At 33.9% G+C, this 20,428-nt stretch overlaps 1 protein-coding gene across 1 annotated transcript in view; it reads right to left on the reverse strand.

Moving 5' to 3' along the window:
• MALRD1 (MAM and LDL receptor class A domain containing 1) overlaps window positions 1-20,428 on the reverse strand; it is a 650,667-nt gene that overhangs the window by 367,661 nt on the left and 262,578 nt on the right. The gene's annotated exons all lie outside the window — the stretch shown is intronic.

A 20,428-nucleotide genomic window follows, 5' to 3' on the forward strand; every position in this document is an offset into this window, starting at 1 on the left:
TTCCCTTCCACCAGGTCAGTTAGGCTCTGATGACACCCTCCCAGTTTGGGCTTTGGTTAACTAGCTTCTCCTGAGGTCAGGCCTTGTTAAGAAGAACAGAGTGCTCTGGTATATTTCAAAATGGTTCCTTTCCCCCTCCTCCTGCTGGAAGCAGAAGAGATTTTTCTCCAATATTTACTGTGGGAACCTGGTTGAACTCCTGGAGGTAAATCTCATGATACTGTGGGAGTCTTTCTATGACTGGAGACCCCTGGAGTCTTTAACTCTCAGACATGTCCACACTGAGCCTCCAGCAATTCATCAACTACAGTTCTGGTTTTCCTAATCCAGCACTGGTTCCTGTAGTGGTTTCTGCTTGTGTGTCTCTGCTCTGGTGAGCTGTGGCAACGTGTGTTCACCTGTCTGTCTCTCAGTCTCAAAGGCAGCAGTTTGCTCTGTGTCCTGTCTTTCATGGATCCAAAAAGAGTTGATTTTTCAGTCTGTTCAGCTTTTCACTTGTTAGGACAAGTTGTTGGTGACTCCCAAGCTCCTCACATCCAGAATCGGATAGTAGGAATTAAACATCTTTTTATAATTCTGCTGGCAAATTATACAGCTAACAATGTTAGTGAAGAGGTTATAAAACTGAGCATGTGTTATTAGGTGCTCATATCTTATAAAATTACATGTGTAGGATACTTTCATATTCTTTAAGTAAATATGTATAATGTAGCATAAAACCAATGAGTGATTAATTTGACAAGTAATAAAATGTCCTGTTAGAATGCTCTGACAACAATAATTCCTTATTAAGTCCCCTTTGACTATTACAACTGAAAATGAAAATCTAAAAATCAAAATTATACGCGAGATGTGTCCAAAAACTAAAAATACTTGAGAAGAATCTAAGTTGCAACATGTCAATATGTACTTACAGATTTCTCTCTTAAAGAAAGCTCATATGAATAATGGCTCAAATATCTTTAGGCAATTATATCCAAATGAGAGTCGGAACGATTCTGCCACCAAAACTCTCAGGTACCCACTCCTCAGTGCACAGGCTGAAGGAAGGCAGGTAAATGTCCTAACAGAACCACAGCGATTCCTGGATGAAGAAGCTATTCTGTTCTATTATGTAGGACTCTTTAAGAATTGCCAAATTGTGCTAGGCATCAAAACTGTGTTTTTTCTTTAAGGACATATTCTTACAGTTAGCACAGGTCAGACAAAATTGTCTAAATCACAAAATAAACTCTATGCTATTTGTAGTCAAGCTGGAGAATATGAAAACATATGGATTTCACCACTGTTTCTATACCATTTTTGCAGTGTATAAGCCTACTAAGATGAAAGTTAACTTTATCATAACTTCCAGTGAGGAACTTGCCCAATGATGAACAATGGCTTAAAATAATCATTTCCAGTTTTTGAAATAACTAAAAAATGGTAAGTTTAAGAAAGCATCAGAACTAATATGCTCTTTAAAATTATTTAAGAGTCAGGCTAACACTGACTTCTAATATTTTCAATGATAGAGAAAATTTTTCTGTCATAATTACTGTCACCAAATAAACAGGATGACATTTTCCACCCACTTGCTACTTCAGTTTTGAAATTACATTTGGAACTTATTTTAGTAATTTACTTTTTCTTAGAATAGACTGTAATACTTATAACGTCTTTGAGTTCAGAGTACTATAGCTCACCTATGTACCCTTTCAGAGGACTGGCAGGTAAATCTCACTAAAATAAAAATGAGCCCAAACCAGCATCTTGTTTAGAATCTAAACTGTTGTTTTAGTTAAGAATTATAAAAATGAGGTAACTAATTCAGTTGCCCTTGTGTTGGAAAATTTATCAGCCCAAGAGGCCTAGATTACCATATAGACCAGCATGTATAAAGGCCTTTCATATAATGAAATGATGTGTGCTACTGAAAAACAGATTTGACTTGTTTAAAAATATTATATAGGGCCAGCCCCGTGGCTGAGTGGTTAAGTTCGTGCACTCCACTTTGGCGGCCCAGGGTTCAGATCCTGGCCGTGGACATGGCACCAATCATTAGGCCATGTTGAGGTGGTGTCCCACATGCCACAACAAAAAGGACCCCCAACTAAAATATACAACTATGTACTGTGGGGATTTGGGGAGAAAAAAGCAGGGGAAAAATATCACATAAATACTGCTACATGAATCTCCATAATGTAAGTCATAGTTTGTTCTTGATATTTACTAGAGTTTTGAAGACATGTTGTCTTGGAAAGTTGAATTCTAAAATATCAGCGGGGAAAATACACCAAACAGGCATAAGTTGTTTGAATTTCACATTGCTCTAGTGAGAGGGGAACGACTTATAATTTCATATTCCACTATTTCCCATAGGTGCCAAATGAGAAAAGCAGCAGTCTTCTGGCAGATGCCACTTCCTGGCATTTCAGGGAGCAATTAATGCCAGTGCCAGACAGGTGTGCCATCAGGAAAAAAAGGATCAGCTTTGTCTACAGCTGTATCATCACTCAAGCCATTTGCCACCTTTCTAAATGCTATAATTTTTCCATCAATATATATCTTTATAAGCACAAAATGTTTCATTCTAAAAGGATTTAATTTTGAAAGAACCTATCCTAATTCCTTTTAAGATCTTACCATCAAATTCTTAAAATTAAGATCTCACTGTTCTACTCATTTATTCATTCAGTGTAAATTTCTTGAGCGTATTCTAAAAATAAAGCACATTTAGGAAAAGAGGAAACTGACCAGAAAGGGGGCTACTGTGCACTGAGGATAATATGCGTCAGAGCCTGAGCATTCTCTTTATATATGTTATTTCATTTAATTCCCAAAGCTTCTCTATATAATAGTTATTATTCTTATTTTTGTTGATGAGAAAGCTGATGTTTGGAGTTAAAGCACTTGGCTTACTGTCACATTTTAAATAGCAGAGCTATGAGTTGCAGAATGATGTCACATGGCCTCTGTACCACTACTCCCCTTGATAATGTGGTACATGGTGGTCAGGGGTGGGGGCTGCAATAAAGCAAATCTACAACTACTAGAGGATGAGAAAACGTATGTGTCAATAAGGAAATGCTCTGAGAGCTCTTCCTCTGTGGACAGGCAGCTGCATGAGGATGGCAGCCATCCAGTTTGGCTTGATTCTTCTTGAGATAGCTTGGTGTAGTTCATCACTTGTTTACCTGTTCATCTGAATACAAATATCCTATGGATGTCAACTTGTCATCCAAAGGAGGAAGGTTCTGCAGTCAAACGAATATTCTGAACCTTATAAATTATACCCCTCTTTGGGAGATTTTAAAAAACACACTAACATATTAAGGGCTCACAATTTCCACAATATAGGAACTACTTCTTTATACTATAAAGTATATTCCCAACTTATTTGACTAAGGAACTTATTTATTTACTTACTCATCTAGTAGAACAATGAATATTTTGTAGATTACTACACTAGGGATGCACAGGAGAAGTTTTACAAACCCCGAAATTAAAACAAACAAGCAAAAACCATAATTAGAGGTCAGTTTCCAGTTCTGAGTGGGGTACTTTCTTAGCTGTGTGACTTTAGAGATTTTGTTCATCTCTTAGGGTTGCCATGACAAAGCATGACAAACTGGGTAGCTCTGAACAATAGAAACTTATTTTCTCACAGTTGCTAAGGCCAGAAGTCTGAAATCAAGGTGTTGGCAGCCTCCTGTTCTCCCTGATGTCTCCAGGGGAGAATCCTTCCTTCCGTCTTTGTAACTTCTGGTGTTTACTGGAATCTGAGCATTCCTTGGCTTGTAGACACAGCCCTCCAATCATAGAGCATTCTGCCTGTGTGTCCTCAAATCATCTTCCCTCCGGTTGTCTGTGTCCATATTTCCCTCTTCTTAAAAGGATGCCAGTCATTGGGTTAGGGCCGACCTTAATCCAATGTGATGTCATTTTAACTCATTACATCTGCAATGACCCTGCTTCCAAGTAAGGTCACATTCACAGGTTCTAGGTGGACACGAGTTTTGCGGGGTTCTGGACCAACCCAGTACTGGAATGTTTACTGTTTTCTAAGGTAAATTTCTTGGGCTTTGAGGTATAAAATCATATCATTAGAAAATATTTATAAATTGATGTTATTCTATTTCATTTTATGCCTTACATATTGACCAGAACCATAAAAAGAGTATTAAATAATAATATTAGTAGTAGATATTCTTGACATGATCTCAATTTTAATGGAAATACTTCCATTGTTTCCTTCTTTAATTTGATCGATCATCTTTAACATGTTAAAGTAATACCATTCTATCTATATTAAAAGAAATATTGTTAAATTTAACCAAATATCTTCAGTACCCTGCAGTTTGCTATGATTTTTTCAGTGATATATTTGATTACATTAATAGTTTACTTTAAAACATTATTAAAATGTTGTAAGATCCTCATCTCAAAGCGTATAATATAATTATTATAGTACTGAATTTAGTTTGGTAGCATTTGACATTTTTGTACATTTATATTCACAGGGAGTTTAAACTATAGTTTTCTTACTTTTTTAATTTTTGGAGGTTTCATTATCAGTGATATATTAGCTTCATAAAATAAATTCTATCATTTCCTATAGTTGGAATAGTTTCTTTGGGCATTATCAGTTCATTAAAATTTGATAGAACTCAGCCGTATCTATCCCAAGAGACAAAATTGGAGGACATTTGTTGATAACTTTATTTGATAGTTAATGGTCCATTCGGGGTTTTCTGCTTCATTAGTTAATTTTTGGTCATTTTTCTCCTAGAAAATTAACTATTTCATTGACATTTTCAAATTATCACAGAGTCTCCATATGCTTATTATTTCCCCTTTAGCAAGCTTACATTTATGTATCTTGTGTTTTTCCTTCTTTTTTAAAATTAAAAACTAGTAGAGTTTTTCTTACTTTGTCTACTTTTAAAAATGACACACTCTTGTTTTTATCATTTGGATTTATTTTTGTTTTCCAAATTAGTATTTCTTTCTCTTGATTTTCTTAATATTGCTTTATGTTTTGAAATAATTTCAAACCTATAGAAAAGTTGCAAGAATAGTATATCTCCATCTACTGTTTAAACAAATTCACAAATGTTTGTATTTTCCCCATTTGCTCTATCTATATATGCATATGCGTATCCATATATGCATTTGCAGAAGCTTTTGAAAGTATATTGGAGATAGTGCACCATTTTATTGCCACTTTCACGCTTCTTTCCTGTAAACAAGGATGCTTAACCAAAGCAAAGTCACAAAACCAGAAAACTTGACAATAATGTAATACCAATATCTAATCCACAGTCCATGTTTAAATTTGTCAGTTCTGCTACTTACATGCTTTATAGCTACATTTCCCCAGTGCAGGATGCAATCTATTGTCACATATTGAATTTAATTGTCATGAATCTTTAGTTCCTAATCTTCAAGAGTTCTTCATCCTTTTCTTTTCTTCCTTAGCTTCACTATATTCCAAGAGGACAAGCCAGTTATTTTAGAAAGTACTAGAATTTGAGTTTGTCTGAGGAATGCTTATGATTAGATTCAGGTCATGCATTTTAGCAGGAATACCACAAAAGTAATTGTGGATCCTTCTCAGTACATCATATCAGGAGGCATGATACTAATTTGGCCTAAAATCATTGATGTTTACTTTGAACAACTGGTTAAGGTAGAGTCAGTCACATCTCTCCACTATAATGTAATTATTTTTTCTTAAATGTTCATTTCTATGCAAATATATGTGACTATGAAAACACGCTGCCCTCATCAAACATTCAGCCACTAGTTTTAGCTCCCACTGATGATTTTTTCTTTCCTTCCTTTCTTTCTTCCTTCATGGTAAGATCCCTTAACACGAGATCAACTCTTAGCAAATTTTTAAGAGTGCAATGCAGTATTATTAACTACAGGCACTATGTTGTAAAGCAGATCTCTAGAACTTTTTCATCATGTATAAGTGAAACTTAATAGCCATTGAACAGCAACTCCCAATTTCTCCTTCTCCCTACTTTCTGGCCTCCACCACTCTACTCTTTGCTTCTACGAGTTTGACTATTTTAGATACCTCATAGAAGTGGAATCATACAGTATTTGTCCTTCCGTGACTGGCGTATTTCACTTAGCATATTCCAGCTTCATCCATGTTGTCGCACATGGCAGGATTTCCTTTCGTGGCTGAATAATATTCCATTGCATATCTATACCACCTCTTCTTTATCCATTCATTCATCAATGTACATTTAGGTTGTTTATACACTTTGGCTATTGTGAATAATGCTACAATGTGCATGGGAACGCAGCTATCTCTTCAAGATCCTGATCTCAATTGTTTTGGAAATACACCCAGAAAAGGGATTGCTGGATCATATGGTTCACTGATGATTTTCTAACATCTTCATTCCACACAAGTTGGTTTTCTACTGTAAAGAAGAGCTTTGCCTCTGCCCTATTTGTGTACTTGTTTATTTATTTACATTATTATGGCCTCATAGATTTATATGTCATCTTTATTTTTACTTCTCTGCTGAGATCCTCTATATATGTTTATTCATTACAGCTATAATTCTTAAGTCCTCAAAGACATTTGTAATACCTGCTTTAAATTCCTTGTTTATTAAATCTAAGTTTTCCATTATCATGGGCTCAATTTCTATTGATCATTTTTTTTCTCTCAAATATATGTCAAATTTCCTTATTGTATTGACATGTGCAATTTATTTTACTAGTATGCTGGAATTGTAGATGATCTATTATAGCAAATTTGGGCTATATCATATTCCTTAAAAGTATGTTATATTTTTTTCTAGCAGTTAAGTTCTTGTCAGATCCTTTTGTTCCAATCAAGCTTATTTTATTTGTTAGGGTAGATGTGTTAAAATTTTCAACTTAATCCTACTTTATGCTCCTTATTCATAATTTAGGGTCTGATTGTGTTCTCATTTGAATGCTTGAAGTGTTTAGCATCACCTTTCAACTCTGGATGTGCTGAAACTTTAATGTTCCCCAAATTGCAGGGTTTTGGAATAACTATTCAGTCCTCAGCCCCGCAGCATATCATCTCTCCTTTGGGGGTCTCACTCAGTACACATACAGCCTAACCCTTAGCCAAGGACTTGTGATCAATCCCCACAATATCTTCCAGGCAGCCACTTTGCTCAGTTCCATTATGTCAGATATTCAGCCACTTGAGCAGTCAGAAATTCTAATCCCTCTCTCAGCTAAGTGACACTGCTACTATTTTGGGGCTCTACTTCTGCTCTGTGGTAGAAAAATTTCCGCACACAGAAATCTGTGACAATCCTGGGGCAATCATGGAGTTCACCTTTTGTATTCCTGCTTCTCAAGGATCACAGTCCTATGCTGCCTGTTGTGTAATGCCTGAAAACATTTGCCAGATGCATTATGTCCGATTCTATAGATGTTTTTGACAAAGGATAAGAGGAGTACCAGCTTTTCTGTCATAGATGGAAGCATAAGCCCCTCCAAATACTATTTTATGTTCAAATATCTTATGTTTCCTGATTCATTTAGTATTAATCTGTTTCAATAATACTAAGCATTCCTAATACACACAGACACACACACACACACAAGCATTTGTGAGATACATATAGATATATATCTCTCAGGGCAAAAGTATGCATACATCTCATATGTTGTGATATTTAAACTTTTCATATTTATTTTTTTAATAGTCTCAAATATTTTTTATTGTGGTAAATTTTTATTGATTGATTTATTTAATTTATTTAAATAGTATTTTTAAAAAGAGTATAAAATTATGTTTCTGATTGCCTTGGCATTTTAGCTTAAACTTTTAAATTAATGTTTAGCTTTACTGGCCTATAGAACGTCCGTATGAAATATATTCAATTAATTGTTTCCTAAATTGTGACAAATTTTAAATGTACTAAATATTATCAAAAGAAATATTTCAATTTTTTAAGTTTAAAGTTCTATAAATAGGTATTAATTTAACCCTATTTATCATATTTTTCAAATATTCCATGCCTTTTAAAGTTAATTATAGTTTATTTTTGTTTATCTGATCAAAAAAACTTATAGGGATATTTTGAAATATGATTTAGCAATCGTATTTTCAAATTTTTCTTGTTATACCACTAACAGTTTTGTTTATATTTGGTTATGTTATTTGAGGTAGAAAGCTTCAAAATTATATCTTTATTCTAGATGTCACCTTTTTTTATTTTTGAGGAAGATTAGCCCTGAGCTATCATCTGCTGCCAATCCTCCTCTTTTTGCTGAGGAAGACTGGCCCTGAGCTAACATCCATGCTCATCTTCCTCTACGTTATATGTGGGATGCCTGCCACAGCATGGCTTGCCAAGTGGTGCCTAGGTCTGCACCTGGGATCCAAACTGGCGAACCCTGGGCCACCAAAGCAGAACATGCAAACTTAACCGCTGCGCCACCCAGCCAGCCCTCGATATCATCTTTTAATGCTCAATAATCTTGATTTAGAAATTAATGTTGAATTGACTACTTTTTCATTGCATCATAAATCTTTGTCCATGTTTTTAAGCCATTTACATAAATACCTACACTTATTTAATGTTCACTAACAACATTCCTTTTATGTTACGATTTACTGATTAAGATCTTAATTTTATCTGTTTTAAGTAACTTAAATACTTTTAATTTTATTAAATTATTTTTATATATATTGACATATTTTATGTGTATTGACTGTTACTTATATTACATATGTCCCATTGTCTTATTCACTATCACTAATTATACATAATATTAATTTTCATCTTCCAATATATCTACTACTTCTTCTCAGTCTTTTCATCTCATTGAACATTTCTTCTTTGTCCTGAGAAAGATTTTCAAATTTGTTCTCCTTGGCAACAATTCATTCTTCCATAATGTCATTCCTGCTCATTTTTCATATAGGATTCCAATTGTTTTTCGTAAAATTCTGCCTTGTCTTATTCAATTTCACCTTAATCTTTTTTCTTCTTTTTGAGTTTATTGCCATCTATTCATATTTCACACAATCCTTAACTTTTTATGTGTTTAATATGCATGACATATATTTAATTTATCTGGGTTATTGTAATAAATACATTTCAGAAGAATTAGATCCCCCTGATGTTCCTAATTTTTGTTGTTGCTTCACTAGTTCCCATTTAGATAACATCCCAAAGCTGGTTTTTGTCAACAGATAGAGTATGAGACTTTCCTTTGGCTCATCCAATATTATTTGTTGGTTTGTAGAAGCCTTTTCTCAGAAGTATCCCTGGAGGTGATGAGCTGTTCATATTCCCATTTATAGTACACAGTAGATTGTAATTAGTATAACCCTTTATAATGAGGTAGAACTATTTCTCACCCTACTTCCTTGCCCTATGACTCTTTAATCAAAAAAACATACAACAATCATAACAGCAACAACCCAACAGACCAAAAAACCTACACTTGTCAACTTTTACCAATTCCTAGGATGTTCTTGACTATATGCCTACCCTGCCCCCGCACTTCAACTACCAATGCCAGTCCTTGCTATTCCTGTATGAACCAAAACAGTTCCTTGCTGTTTTTTATATGTTTTACTCCAGGAAAGCAACGTTTTGGAGGATACAGGAAATACCAATAGGTCTTCTTTTGTTAAAATTATAAAAGAAAAACTGACTCTTAAGTTAGATACTAGTTTGTTACTTAAAAAATCTAGTTATCTTTCTATTGACCAATGAAATTCAAAAGCAATGCATAGATACATAATTTCATTTTCACTTTTGCATAGGTAGACAAAGCACATTTGATTTTTTAAAAAATACTTAATCGACGGCAGATATTTGGAGGGTACGTGACCATGTAAATAGACTGTCTTTTTACTCTGATTGTATTAGTTTGGATGGGCTCAATGATTGGTAGAAACTATGATAACCAAAATTTAATATGACTAAGTGGCAAATCCTGCCTTTCAGTAAATGATGAGATAGGTGTCATACTAGGTGACTACAGGTGGGGAATATTAACACCAATACATGTGAAAAGTAATTTCCAAACCTATATTTCCATCACTTTCTGAAAACAACACTTATTGATTACCAATTACCCTCTTGCTATTCTGTTGTTTTTTTCCTTTCCTTCTAGTTAGTCTCTTTCTGTCTCCTTTGCAGACATCTTCCTCTTAAATATTGGTGGCTATTTCTTCTCTTCCTAGTGTATACATCCTTCCTCTATGATCTCACCCACTTAACAGTTTTGATTACCATCATATATTGATGGTTCTCAATTCTATGTCTCCCACAAAAATGCCTGTCCCAAGCTTAAGAGCGATTGGATACATCTCATTTGGAAGACCCACAGATATCTCAAACTCAACAAATCAAGAAATGAAATTACGTCCTTTCAAATTTCTTCATCCTCTTGCTTCATTCATTAACAACAGTGAAGGAAACTGCCAGTTATTCACTTGTCTAACCTAAAAACAGTTAATTAATCATTGAATCTGCAGATGTTTTCTTCCAAATATTTATTCACTTCTTTCCATCTTCACTGAATGCACTTGACACCATTTTCTCCTGAGTGGAATACTGAAATAGCCTCCTAACTGATGCCCCTGCCCCCAAAATTGCTCTCATCTACAGTGCAGAGTGATTTTTCTAAAATCCAAATCTGATTATATTACTCTTCTATTTAAAATCCTAAAAACGTTCTCTGTTACTCCCAGTTAAAGCACACATTTCTTAACATGGGCACCAGATTACCCCTGCCTACCTCTCTGGACTCATTTCTAGCTACTCCCCACTCTCAAAGCAAATGCTTCAGACATGCTAAGCTTTCTGTCCCACAAACTCACCATGATTCCTCTTCCCTCTGGGTCTTTGATACCATCTTTATAATTCCTACCATCTGGAACCTTCTTTGCCTATTCTTTATTCAATGAACTCCCTATTCATTCTTCATAGACAGGGCCAACACAAGACTAAGTAAAAGAACAAAAACAAAACTACTAAAATTCTTAGGCCAAACAAATCTATTATGGGAGGCAAAAAACCAAAACACTGAATATTATGAAGGTCTAATCATAATTAGAGTACTGTGGTATTTTCTAAACATTTTATTCCCAGGCTTAACGGAAAATCAGAAAATTGAAACCATCCAGTAAGAAGAAGAGAGGTATTAATAGGGACCTGGAACCATGATATTAGAAGATTCAAAAATATTTATACTGACAGCACGACCACAAACAGGAGAAAGGGGAAAAGATATGCAGAATCAATGGTACCTGTTTTGAATACTTAAAGTTTTATTATCATGAAGAAGTACAAGTAGTAAGAAATATCATCAAAAATCCATACTGGGCAAATATGGAAACATTGATTCAATATTAGGAAAAGCATGTTCACATCAAGGGTGCCTGACAGCTGAAAAGGCTTTTTAAGTAAGACAGTATATTTTCTATTGTGAAAGTGTTCAAGCAGGAATAAGGAGCTTCTCCCTTCCCACCTCCACTGTCTACCAGGTCAGGGAAGTTGTAGAAAAGATTCCTTTACTGGTTGGTGGTCCCTTTATCAATTCATTCAATAGCAAGTTAGTAGATTTGGGGCTGATTCATCAATAAACGTGTCTTGGTGGAGTTCTCTCACATTTTAACAGAATGTGAAAAGTGCCAGACTGGAGATCAAAATTTTATGATTAGTTGTCATTGACTAAAAGTGAGTCCCTCACAGAAGTCTTAGTGTTGGATCCCTATTTCAAAGAGCTCGGCTAACTTCAATTATCTTCTCCAACTCTATGATGCTTTGATTATATAATCCAATTACTTCAATTTTACATCATATTTTTACAAGTTGTTTATATTTATAAAAGAGAAGCTATAACTATTATTTCTCAATTTTTATTCTTTATTTAATTAATTGGTATTTTCAATAAAAAAATGAATGTTAAAGAAAAGAGAGAGAAGACATTAATTACCTATAGCAGCAATAAAACAGGGGCTATCATAGATCCTGTGGACGTCCAAAGAAGGACATGAGAATACTATGAACAACTCTACTTGTATAAATTCGACAACTTAGATGAAATGGATCTATTCCTTGCAAAGTACAAACTTACCAAATCCAAAATAATTTGAGCAGCTCTATAACTATTACTGAAATGGAACTCATAACTTAAAAATTCCTGAAAAAGAAATCTCCAGGCTCAGAGGGTCTCACTGGAGATTTCTATCAAATCTTTAACGCATACAAATCGGAAAAGAAGACTTAAAATCGTCTCAACTTTCAGATGACATGATTGTCTACAGAGAAAATCTAAGAAATACATTATTAAACTCTGAGAACTAACAGATGAGTCAGCAAATTCTCAGGACACAAGAACCACATACAAAATTAATTTATATATTCCAGAAATGAACATGTAGAAACAAAAATTTTAAATATAATACCATTCACAATCCCTCAAACAATGAAATACTTAGGCATAAATCTTATAAAATATGTACAGGACTTGTATGCTGAAGTCTAAAAAACACTGATGAAAGAAATCAAAGAAAATCTAAATATTGGAGAGATACTGTATCCATGGATTGCAAGACTCAACATATTAAAGATGTTACTTCTCCTAAATAGATGATATACATATTTAATGAAATCCTTATCAAAATTACATGAATTTTTTTATAGATATAGACATAATTTTTCTAAAATTTATATGGAAAGTCAAAGGAACTGGAATAATTAAAAAAATGTTGAAAAAGTATAAATTAGAAGGAACCACCCTATTCAATTTCAAGATGTATTATACAGCTTTAGTTATCCAGACTGTATGGTAATGGTGGAGGAACAGACACTTGGATCAATATAATGCAATAGAGAACACAAAAATAGCTTCACACAAATACAACCAACTAATTTTTGACAAAGGAGCAAAAGCAGTTAAATAAAGGGAGGATAGTCTTGTTGACAGCACTAGTGACATTGGATAGCTATAGGAAAAAAGAAATCTGGGCCTAAACCTCACATATTATACAAAAATTAACAAAATAGATCATAGATTTAAATGTAAAATATAATACTATACAACTTTTATATGTTAAAAAATCGAAGAAATTCTGAGACCTAGGACGTGGTGAAGTGGTCTTAGATGTGATCTTAAAAGTATGATCTCTACAAGGAAAGATCAATAAATTGGACTTCATCAAAATCAAAAATACTTGCTCTTTCCCTGTTAAGAGAATGAAAAGACAATCTAAAGCCTGGGAGAAAATATTTGCCACTCAGATATCTGTCAAAGGATTTATATCCATAATATACAAAGAACTCTTAAAACTCAACAGTTAAAAAAATCTCATTAAAAACTGGACAAAAGACATGAAGAAACCTTTCACCAATGAGGAAGAACAGATGGCAAAGAAATACATGAGACGTTCAACGTCACTAGCTATCAGGGAAATGCAAATTAAGACGATGAGATAATACTCCACACCTACAAGAAGAGCAAAAACAAAAAAATAGTTACAATACCAAATGCTCACAAGGATGTGGAGAAACGGGATCTCTCATACATTGTTGGTGGCAACGTACAATGGCACAGCCATTCTAGAAAATAGTACCAAGGTATGTTACATCCATACTATAGAACATGATTCAGCAATAAAAAGGAACAAATGATTAACGCACAACATCTTGATGGATATCAAGGGGAGGAGGCTGATTGAAAAAAAGTCTCAAAAGGTCACATACCGCATTTTTTCCACTCATAAAACTTTCTCAAAATGACAACTATAGAGATAGAGAACAAAATAGTAATTTCTCAAAGTAAGGGCTGGTGGGAATAAATGTAACTAAAGGAGTGGCTCAAGGGAGATCTTTTGGAGATGGCCTATGTTGATTGAAGTGACGATTACAAGAATTTATACATGTAATAAAATATCATTGAACTATACACATATATTGAACCAATGTCAGTTTTCTGATTTTGATATTATACTGGCATATAATAGTTACGTAAGATGTAACCACTGAGGGAAAGTGCATGCAGAGTACACAAGATTTCTCTGTACTATCTTTGTAACTTCTTACAGATCTATTTTATGTCAGAATTCAAAGTTGACAAAATTAACGTCATTTGCCAATTATTACTTGTTGACATCATTAGGAATTTGTGATAGTGATTTTCTTTGCATTTCCTTATTCCACAAAGTAACAATAATAAATTATGTAAACAACACTTACCAAACTGCTTTATAGAACAATTCCTCTAAAAAGTATATTTTTTCCATACAAAAGGGGTTTTGGGGGGGATTTGGAAAAATCCTATTTACAATACAAACTTTTGGAAAATTCACAAATTGATCCAGAGAAGCCGCTCACATGTAATTTTTTCTCCTCTGATAACTACCTGATTTCATAATTTGGAAAATATTATCCTAACATATATCACTTAAAACACTGAGATAGTGAGAGCAAGGACTGAGAATGACAATTTTGGAAACTCAGTGAAAGCTTTCTGAGCCTGTCACTCAGCTATGTCCTGCAATATTGAATTCCTGAAGCTTAGGACGGCTGATCCTTCACGGAAAGCCTGGTTTATTAACATTATGATACCTGACCTACTTTCTAACACAATCTCCTAAAGAAAACAAAAGCTATTCACAGTCCATGATTAATAAAGTCTCTGAAAACACACTAGTTGTTTTCAAGGTGATGTATTACTTTTATGAAAGCGCATGTCGGGATTCGGATTTGGATATGACTAAATGATCTCCCTCTCACCTGTCCAAAAGTGCTTTGCAGTTATTCTCACTCTCCTTCGCAATGTGAATGTTTGTGTACTTATCTCTTTTTCTAGACTAGGAGCTCCGCAATTATTCAAGTAATATCCTGTTTTTCTTTGTTTTTTGCTCCAGTGCCACTTATACTGAAACTGCCCCACATTTACCAAATAAATAAATGAAAAAGAAATGACAGGTACGCAAGAGTTAACTACAAGATGTTTGGTTAGATTTTATATGATTATTGACTAAGAATGAAGCAATTTGTCTAGGTCATTGGTTCTCAGTGGCCAGGATGATGGATGCTAGGGCATGTGGCCCTCCCACAGGGACACTCTACTCTACCCTCTAAATTCATTGTTGCCTCAACTGAGCCCAAATTCTGATATACTAAAGAGTTTCAGATGGAGCATTGAGTTGGATATGGTCAACAGGTAATATATATATAATAATCTTGTGACTAAAAAGCAACACATATATCATAGCATCATACCATAGCCCCTCTCCCTCAAAATTCATCTGTTTACTTGAAAATGAGAGAATTCTGCTATAACAAATGAGAGAGGACAATCAGGATGTAAAGTCAACTCAAAAAAAGACATAAAAAAGTCTTGAAGGGTGCCAGCCCCAGTGGCACAGCAGTTAAGCTCACATGTTCTGCTTCAGCTGCCTGGGGTTCCCCGGTTTGGATCCTGGTGCAGACCCAAGCATCACTTGTCAGGCCAGGCTGTGGCAGGTGTCCCACATATAAAGTAGAGGAAGAGGGGCATGGATGTTAGCTCAGGGCCAGTCTTCCTTAGCAAAAAAGAGGAGGTTTGGTGGCAGATGTTAGCTCAAGGCTAATCTTCCTCAAAAAAAAAAAGGCATGAAGAATAACTATGTAGGGAAATTATACTTATGCGTTTATAGAAACCAAAGGACATTGTTAGTGACCTGGTGATAATATAGAAAGAACTGTGTTTTAATTATTGCTGACTGTTTTAATATTGCTTTATGGAGTTTTTAAAATTTAGTCAAATATACTAGATATTTGATGCATTATTATTTTTCATTCCTTATTCAAATGTCAATTTTTCAATGAGAAATTCTCTGATGGCACTATTTAATACTCTAACCACTACTCCAAGCATTTTCTTTCCCACTTTCCCTGTCTTAATTATCATTATGAAATATACTGTGTCAGTTTATTTATTTTTGTTTTATGTTTGGGTCCCTGTCCACCACCAGTAACCAGAACAGAAGCCCCATGAGAGCAGGAAATTGGTCTGTATACATCACTGCATTATCCCAGTAACTAGAACAAAGCCTGGCATATAATAGGTGCTCAAGAAACATTTGCTGACTGAACATTCATTTTTAAAAATTTCTTAAAATCTCCAATAAATTATATCAGGCAATCAAATATACATATATCCATTAAACTTTGACTTGAACGTAATTGAATCAATTAAATTCATATTGAAAAATACACAGAATGATTTATTTTGTAAATAAATCCCATTATATAAAGTTATTCTGTACATAAATTTATTCTGTAAGAATTTAAAACACTGATTATTGCCAATGATTAAAATTCTGATATATTTGTATATGTCAATAAGGAAATAAAGAATAAAATAATAGCTCTCCCTTCTCACCAGAAAACTTTTTCAAAATTTTGTATTGTTTAGATTAGTGCTGATCAACTTTTCAAGCACATATGAATTGCTTGAGGGTCTTGTGACAATGCACTTTATGATTCTATAAGTCTTGGGTAGGTCCTGAATCCTAATTAAAAAAACCTGTTTGTCCATGGACCAAGATTTGAATAGACAAGTTTAGATAATTTTTCGGCACTAATAATTGCACAGATATGACATAAAAAATGTTATTGTGACGACCATTTCACTCAGTAAGAAAAAAACATATTTAAAAATATTTGTAATGACTTTAGTAAGGTGATATTAAGTAGTTGAGTATAAGAGTGTGGTTTATTGCTTGTCGAATGTTCTCTCACCAAGAGGGAACCCTAATGTAAACTATCAATGTGGGTAATAATGATGTCTCAATGTAGGTTCACTGACTGTAACAAACCCATCACTCTGGTGGGTGACACTGATAATGGGGGAGGCTGCACGTGTATGGGAGTTCAGTTTTGCTATGAACCTAAAACTGCTCTTAAAAACAAAGTCTGTTAAAAATAAAAAAGGCAACCTACAGAATGAGAAAAATAATTGCAAATCATATATTTGATAAGGGTTTATATATAGATATATATTAGATTTATATAGAGAGATATACAGATTATAAATATATAGATATAGATACAAATATATCTATATATTTATAGACATACATTTATATATAGAAATACATTTATATAATTTATATTTATATATAGATTATAGATGTACATAATATATAGATATTTATATATAGAGAGAGAAGATTTAAATAACTCCTACAAGTCAACAACAACAAAAAGCAAACAATCCTATAAAGAGATGGGCAAAGGACTTCAATCGATATTTCTCCAAAGAAGAAACACCAATGTCCAAGAAGCACAAAAAAAGAAGCTGAACATCATTAGTCATTAGGGAAAGGCAAATCAAAACCACAATGAGATTCCACTTTGCTTGCGCTAGGATGGCATGGCATGGATGGATGGATGGATAGGTAGATAGGTAAATAAATAGATAGACAGATAAATAAATAGATAGATATTCCCAGAGAGCCTTAAAAAATTTGGTTAAATATCTTTCATCTAGGCCTACCCCTATCACGCTCCTTAATATTTCAATTTGCCCTCCTTCTATTTATGATCTCCCTTAGTTAATTCTGTTTTCATAGCACTTAACATCTTTTAACCAACCATGCCATTTCCTACAAATATGTGTGTGTGTGTGTCTGTATGTGAGTGTAAAGAGCAAGTGAGAATATTTTCTGTTTAACTCAAGAGTAGGAGGAATAGGATTTTTGTCTGTTTCTTTTATGTGATTTATACTAGGTATCTTAAACACTGCTTGACACATAACTGCTCGATAAATATGTGTTCAACCAATTTACTATTTCCGTATTCTCTATTTTGCTTGATAATTCTTGACAGGTTTTTGAGAATTTTCTCAGTCTTTTCAAATCCTATCTTACATTTGTGTTCTATTTCATTAATTTTCACTATTAGCTAATTAGTTTTTAATATAAGGATTTAAGTCTATAACTTTTACCCTAAGTACTAGCTTAGCCAAATCCCATAGTTTTTTAATGAATTTTTTTATTTTTAGTTATTGAAAACATTTCCTAATTACCTTATGATTTTTTGGGGGGGGTGGGCAGCTGTTGTTAAAAGTGTCTTTCTCCCAGGCCATAAAGATTTTTTTTAAAGATTTTATTTAGTTTTTACTTTTTATCTTTCCTTCTTCTCCCCAAAGCCTCCCAGGACATAGTTGCATATTTTAGTTGTGGGTCCTTCTAGTTGGGACAATGTGGGAGGCCACCTCAGCATGGCTTGATGAGCAGTGCTAGGTCTGTGCCCACGATCCAAACTGGCGAAACCGTGGTCCTGGGCCACCAGAGCAGAGCGCGTGAACCCAACCACTCGGCCACAGGGCTGGCCCCGCATAAAGATCTTTTAGTTTTTGTTTTATAATTGCTTTCCAGGCTAATTCAAAAGACATAATCTATGTCACTTTAATGCATTTAAAATTATTGAAATTTGCTTAATGTTTAATAATATAATTTCTCTCTTTTTTTGGTAAATGTTCTGTTGTGCTTGAAAAGAATAGATAGCTGCAATTGGTAAATAAAGGCAAAAGTAATCATAAGCCTTTGGAGGGAAGGTTGTACCAGAAGGTGCATTTTTGTGAACTGATTGCCAGATCATTTTGATTTGCCCATTAGGTTCAGATTACTTAATAATTATGTTAATCAAATATCCTGCATCCTTACTAATCACAGGGCAGAATTAAGTTATTTTGAGTATTCCTGAGATACTCTTGCGTATCAACAATGACCATGCCAATTAGAATATATAGGGAAACAAAATATATGGTTGTTTTCCAAAGGAGCCTGTATATCCATGGCAAAGTTACGTTCAAATAAAATTTTAGAGTTCTCAGATACACAAATCATTTTCTTTGACTATATCCTGCATTTTAGGCATGTATTTACATTATAAAACAAAGAATAACATTTAAATTTTTCTGCCAGACTGTGCTTTAAAAGTCTATATTGATCTACAGAAAAGTAAAGTAGACCATACTTCTGTTTTATAAAGATTATTTTGTTCTCCTCCATTAGAAATAGTCTATGCCTTTAAAGAGTTGAAATTTTTCATTCTTTCTGCTATTCCTAGGTGGCCTATTTCTACCTAATGATATTTCAGAAGTTTTCTTAGAGCCGTAATACATGTTTTTACTTGGAATTCTCAAAAAAAGAAAAACCCAAAAAACAAAAAACCCGAAGACGGTAGAACTTTAGCCTAATTCTCAGTTGGTTTTCAGCCAAACTTCTGAAATCAGTTGCCATGGTGATTTTTAAAAATGTTTTCTTTCTATTTTTCTGGGTCTAATTAGAGCATCAAAGTTCACAAAGGATAATAATACCATTCATAATTCATATAGCAGTTTCTAGCCATTCTACAATTAAAATATAACATTTAAGACCAGCAGCATGGGAAGACTGTTGAATTTTTAAAAATACATAATAAAAATAAGCAATGTTATATAAAAAGAAATCACGTCCAGGTAATGAGAACGAATATCAAAATATGGGTTACTTTTAGGGTTTATTCTAACTTTTTGTTTGTTTATTTGTTAAGGAGCTAAAAAAGTTTTCTTCTTCCCATGTAATTTCTGGAACTAATTCAGCCTTCTGCGCCAGTCTTACTGAAATAAGTAAGCCTACTCAAAACTCAAAATGATTTGGCCATCAGTTCACAAAGATGCACCTTCTGGTACAACTTTCCCTCCAAAGGCTTATGATTACTTTTGCCTTTATTTTCCATACAAAAGAACTACCAAGGCAGTAAGTTTTAATACATTTCTGATCCTCTTAGTATATCAGCATCCTTTTCCAAACACAGATAGAGGATTCCTAGAAATATTCACAGTGTTAGAACCTAAATACAAAGAATTCAAGGAAAATTTAGCCAGAAATAAATTGATACTTTAAGTACAGAAAAATTTCATTTGAACTTTGACAAACTCTTAGCTACTCCTGTTGGTAGCTTCATCGGGGAATGCACTAATAACATCTGTCCCACTTACCCCTCGGGGTTTCTGGAAAGATCAAGTGGAGATTAGCAGATAAAAGGGCATTGGAAGTTAAAAGTTCTGTCTAAATGTGAGCTCTTATTATACTGAAGTTCCTCTTGATATTCCACATTTGGTTCCAAGAGGCGAGAAAAAGATCAAACTGTAATAATCTAGCTCAGAAATTATTACTAGTAATAACGGAATAATTTGTCAACTGTCATTTTGACAAGTTGTATTCACCTCATTTCCAATGAAATGAGGCAACAATTGGACTGTGTTGCACAGTTTTACAGACTTGCCCAAATGAGCACATATGGCCCATTTAGCTAAGGATATTTTAATAGGTGCTGTTTATTATAAGTTGATCTCCTGCAAAAATATTACATAGCTGACATGTATCTCCTTTAGGAAATCACTTTGTCTATTTTATACATTATCTGAGCAT

Source organism: Equus asinus, chromosome 29 (assembly GCF_041296235.1).
Source record: "Equus asinus isolate D_3611 breed Donkey chromosome 29, EquAss-T2T_v2, whole genome shotgun sequence".
NCBI lineage: Eukaryota > Metazoa > Chordata > Mammalia > Perissodactyla > Equidae > Equus > Equus asinus.